Raw genomic sequence first — 6000 nt, forward strand, 5'->3', positions numbered from 1 at the left:
GTGAGAAAAAAAAAAAAACTTGAACAGTGGTCCGGTCAGACGATATCTGGAACGATAAACAACAACAGGTTATAATACAGAAGTGTTTGACTTTTTGAACGTATGAACAGCGTTATAAGTCTAATGGGTGACCGCCTCAAGAATAGGCTGGTCCTCAAGCCGGTTCAGCTGTGGAGATTTGGGTTCACACTGGTTCACCTTGGACTGTTGGAGGTGATGCTGTTGCCGAAGTCTCTACTTTTCCATTTGTTGTACTTCGTGCAGTGCTTGGTTTTTCATTCGTGCAAATATAACATTCAACATCTTTGTTAGTGTTGCCTTGGCTGTGGTTTGGTTCTGGTGGCGATGGAAGGGGCATGATCCGTGGCATCTCCACGAAGTCATCCTTGGGAACCAGTGGAGGATCCGGCGTGTGCGTACGGTTCAGTTGCGAGCGTGGAAGGCGGCGCAAAGCTCGCTGATTGCGCCTACGCACCAATCCATCCGCCCTGCATGCCAGGAACAAGGTGGAGTCTTTTTTCTTTTTATGTTTGTGGTGGACGGCATCTTGTAGCCGATGGGTCGTTGCCATCGAAGTAGCACCATCACTAATATCATGCAAGGCGATGACTGTGCCAGATGTGGAAGTTGGCCGAGACCGTGCACGCTGGTTCCGGCCACCTGCTGTGCCGGAAGGGCGACTCCGCAGAGAAACGTCGAAGCATGTCGCCTTGGAGAGAGAATTGTTGCTCGCATCAACGTCTGGCGACGGCGCGAATTGGTGTGTCCGTCTTGGACCGCCGGTGCTGGTCGCCACTGCCGACCCAGTGGGACTGCCACGCGATCCATTCCCTGTCGCCGTGGCATCCGCCGTCACCCTGAGCGTGCCATCACCGAGGCCGCGACACCGCCCGTCCAGAGCAAGGTCTGGCGTGCGCGAATCAGAGTCGGCGCTTGGCTGCTCCCCATCTGGAGTCCGGTCTGCCTTCCGTCGATGCTCCCCGTCCGGAGTCCCAACAGGTTCACTGGAGGCAGCCGAGATTCCCTGAAGCTGCACTTCTGGAGTCGGAACATGCAGGAATGCACCAACCAGTGGAGAGGCTCGAGCCATCGAGGGTGGAAGCGGTGCGCCGCCACCGCAGTCGTCAGTGGTCCCACCGTGATCGTCGAGTGCCTCGGTACGCACTAGGCGAGGTCTGTCACCTTGCACCTTTTGCATGGGAAGTGGGATGCTGTCGTCACTCGTCTCACATCCCGTGGATAGACCCCATTAGCAGCTTGCTGTTCACTAGGGTTGGGTAAATTGTCAGAGTTTTCATCTGGTGGTGCACACCATGTCGGTGGACTGTCATTGTCTTGCCGTTGTCCTTCATTTGGGCTTTTCTTCTTTGGAATTTTAAATCTTCCCCCAGACATTGCAGAACCTTGTTTATTACCCCCAAATTCTCCCATATGTATGGTCTCGAATATAGGATCCAATGTTTCTATCGACATTGTACTATTTTCCAAAGAACATTCCGTTTCACTTTTCTTCTCAGGTGCCTCATATGTATCTTTGTCTAATGTACATGCCTTCATGGTCTCTGGGTCTGATTTTGCTGGGACTGGCATGGTCACAGTCTCTCTTTTACTGTTCTCAATTGCCCACATTATACTCCCCATACATAACTGCTTAATCACTGGGGTTAGTGTGGTACAATGGATAATCGGGTCGACCTTATCTGCATCTTCACCATTAGTGGAAAGCACACTTGGTTCACTTGAAACTGCTGCGGGTTTTAAATTCGTTATCTGGCTACTTGATGTCGGTGTCCTCAGGATTCTTGCTCCAATGTTCTGCTCATTTATCAGTGGAGTGTGTATAGGTTCAATGCAATTAATGTTCCCCTCAAGGTTTGAAGAGTCATTACTGACTAACTGCTGGTCTCCGAAGTTGGGACTTTGCGGCGTTGTGTTGAAGGGAGACATTTGTCCCTGCTGTAGAAATGATACAGGTTGTGTTATTTCCATTACCTGAGGATCAATGTCTTGTCCATTTTTTCGATCCGTACTAAAACACTGGCAATTCTCAGTCTGCTCCTTGCAAGTTAAACATTCAATTAATTTCTTTAGCAAATCCTCAGCATCCTTCTGTGACCGTGCAGCATTATTAATCTCTGTTCGGCTATAATGATCCTGAAGGTCAGCGCATAAACCTTTTTTCTTCGGGCTTGGAAGAGGCGATTCCTTTGGCTTGTCTTCAGTTGGGCTTGAACAGTCTTCAGCGCTGTGCCCTTCATTGTAGCATGAGAGACCGTCATGGTCATGCTGCTGTGTAGTGGAGCATGGTAGGCTGTTATAGCCTTCTTGCTGTTCACGTGAGCATGGCAGACTTGCATCGTCTGCCGCTGGTTGGTCAGGAGAGGTTGCTAGACCCTCATGGTCTTGTTCCTGCAAGGACCGCACATTGGAGTCTTGCGTTGCTTCTATCGTGGAGGCTGTCCACGAGCTCTCTGTGGAGGCTTGTGACACTGGAGTCACTTCTTGTTCATGCAAGGACTGCGCTCTGGAGTCTTGCGTTGCTTCTATCGTGGAGGCTGTCCACGAGCTCTCTGTGGAGGCTTGTGACACTGGAGTCACTTCTTGTTCGTGCAAGGACTGCGCTCTGGAGTCTTGCGTTGCTTCTATCGTGGAGGCTGTCCACGAGCTCCCTGTGGAGGCTTGTGACTCTGGAGTCACTTCTTGTTCATGCAAGGACTGCGCTCTGGAGTCTTGCGTTGCTTCTATCGTGGAGGCTGTCCACGAGCTCTCTGTGGAGGCTTGTGACACTGGAGTCACTTCTTGTTCGTGCAAGGACTGCGCTCTGGAGTCTTGCGTTGCTTCTATCGTGGAGGCTGTCCACGAGCTCTCTGTGGAGGCTTGTGACTCTGGAGTCACTTCTTGTTCATGCAAGGACTGCGCTCTGGAGTCTTGCATGTCTTCTTTCATAGAGTCGGGAACGTTGAGCGGGACGTGGACCACGCTCTGTGTGGCAGCAGGGCGCTCTCCGTGTGCTTGCACCGCTCCCTGTCTGTTAATGTCAGGCTGCAGCATCATCCGGTACTGATAAGTTGGGACGTCATATCTGCTGGATTGAAGATCCTCAAATCCGAAAAATGAATCCGCATCTGCGTCGGATTCAATGTGGGGGCCGCCAATGTGCAACACGAAAGGTTCGTCCGAGTCATAGTCGTATAGGACCACGGAGCTATCATTGGGCTCGCGAGGTCCGGAAACACTGTAAAAGTCGTCATCGAAGTATTCGAGGTCGGAATCATCGGCTTGTGCGTAGGTAACTGCTTGTCGGAGGGTTCTTCGGAGGTCAAATTCATCTCCTGGGTCAATTTGCGGCAATGTGCTGTCATTCCAGGTGAGGGAAGGTTGTTTTACAGCTTTAACAGATTTTTGTATTTTTGATTTGGGACGTTTCCCTTTTAAATTGGATTTGGGACGTTTCCCCTTTAAATTGGTGCGGTCTGGGGCCTCTGACATCCTGACGCTCGGTATGTAGCACGTAGGAAGCGACTGCGCATGCTCAGATCGCTGTTCCTTTACCGATGGCCGTTTTCTTGACTGCGCATGCGCAGCATCTCGCGCATGCGCAAACGAAACTTCCGGATCTGCGCACTGCTCGCGCAACTGTGCTAGCGTGATACCTTTAGCAAGATGGCCGCCGACCTCGACCCAGCCCTCTCTCAGGCCCGGGATTTCGGCCTCTGGGAATTCGGGCTCCGGGATCCCAGCCATGAGGTGAGTACTGCCGCTTTTCTTACCTTTACTTGCCGATTGGATTGCGTTTTCTTCACAGTACTTGGAGAATTTGTCCAGGACTGCCTGGTAATCGTACCTTTGCTGCCTCCTGAAGAACCTGAACCTTGTGAATATTTCTCTTGCCCTTGCACCGGCGATGGTGAGGAGAAATTCAATTTTTTCGCTATCATCCAGGTCTTGGAGTTCAGCTGCCACCAGGAACAATTCGAACACTTGCCGGAATCGCCGCCAGTTTTCGCGGAGATCGCTGTGGCACTGGAGCGGCTGCGGAACCGGGAGCTCTATCATTTTGCCTGGGCACTGCTGGTTGTCTGTGTACACTGAGGTATGCGGGCAGGTATCGATCCACTCCTGTACCATGTGGTGTTGGGTGCTCTGGTGCACAGATGAGCCAACACAGTTGTATGTGGTACAACTCTATTTTATTTTAACTCTTACAATACAGTTCGTTCTGGATACTCTACACGTGCTGTCTCCCTGAGTGTGTCGTGTAGCAGGTCTGTCCTGGTCCTCCTCTCCAGCTAATACTGACCACCAGGTGTCGTGTTTGTGCTTTTATATCTTTCTGTGATTGGTTGTGGTGGTGTGTGTTCTGATTTGTCTGTTGGTGTGTCTATCATGATGTGTGTGTTTGAATATCATGACACCGACGCGGGCGCGATTTCTCCAAGGTGCGGAGGATTGGCGCCATTTGTGCCGGCGCGTTTGGCGCCGAGCCGCTAGAATCGCCGATTCTCCGGCCTGGATGGGCTGAGCGGCCGCACGGTTACGACAGAGTCCCGTCGGCACCATTCACCCCTGGTCGCTGCCGGCGGGAACTCTGCGCGAAAAGTTGGGGGGGGGCTCCGTCCCCGGGGGGCACCTCCGATGGAGTCTGGCCTGCGATCGGGGCCCACCGGTCGGCAGGCCGGCCTCTCCCACCCCCCCCACCCCCCGGGCCTACTTTCTGGCACGGCCGGCCCCTGAACACTGACGCCATGTTGGTCGGGGCCGGCGAGCTAAAGAAGTCCCCCGCACATGTGCAGGTTGGCGCGGCCCAACTGGGCATGTGTGGGTTGGCGCGGCACCGATTTGGCACCAGGAACGGAGGCTGGAGCGGCGTGAACTGCCCCAGTGCCATGCTGGCCCCCTATCGGGGCCAGAATCGGTCACCCCCGTACCCGTTTCGCACTGTCGTGGAAACGCGACGGCGTTCACGACGGCGCAAACACTTGGGCTTCATTTGGGAGAATCGCGCCCCTAGTTTCTCCTCATCTCTATTTTGAATTTGCTACCTCTTATCCAAAATCTATTACAAGGTTTTGAAGCAGGTGAAGGGTTGGAGAAAGGCGAAGGAGGGAAGGAAAAACAAACAGATAGATCTGTGAAATCCAGATTAAACACAAAAAGGGTTGCAGGTGCAAGGCAAGAATGGGGTGGTAATAGGACAGATTACAGGACAAATGTATCTCGAGGAAGTGTTAATAGTTACAGCAGAGTAGGAAGAGGGGGGATAGGGTGAGGACGAGATGATGCATGGAAAATCTGTCAAAGAAGGGGAGGTTTCTGTCACCCAGGAAATGGAGAAAGGCAAGGTAGACCTCAGGGACCGAAGTCCGACTTGCAATCATATCACAAATTCAAAGAAAGGTAAGGGAACCTGATCTGCAGCCTTTGGAACCAGAGTTAAGGGTGTTGAAAAATGAAGAAAGCTGAAATCCAAGAGTTTATATCCAGTGGATGTGATGAATGTGGATATCCAGTGGTTAGAGCACGTGAAATCTAACTGTCTGGTCACTCAATGAGAGAGTGATTGGATACCTGGTTTTCACATACCTTCTCCACAATACCAATCACTAAAGAGCAAAAGAGTGAGATAATCATCCTCCCAATGCAGGGAATCAAACGACACGAGTGTGAAGTGTTGACATATTGGAGGAGCGACTGGTTTAACTGAGGAGGTTTATTGGATAAATAATCTCCTTGGAGATTTAATCCTCTTTTTTCTCATGTTGGCATCCAAAATGTGTGCTGCCACTGGAATCTTTTTTTTGTAATTCAGCTTTGTGACAGTACACTCTTAAGTAGCAGGAATGTGAGCTCAGTAGTTATAGTAGCATCCACAAAGTTGGTAAGTTCAAGCCTCTCATAAATTGTGAAATTGAATTCAATAAATCTGGGCAATTTAGGGACTAGGACAAGGAAATATTATCATCAAAACCGTCGTTTTTTTTACAGAAACCCAACTGGTTT

This window comes from Scyliorhinus torazame, chromosome 17 (assembly GCF_047496885.1).
Source record: "Scyliorhinus torazame isolate Kashiwa2021f chromosome 17, sScyTor2.1, whole genome shotgun sequence".
Taxonomy (NCBI): domain Eukaryota; kingdom Metazoa; phylum Chordata; class Chondrichthyes; order Carcharhiniformes; family Scyliorhinidae; genus Scyliorhinus; species Scyliorhinus torazame.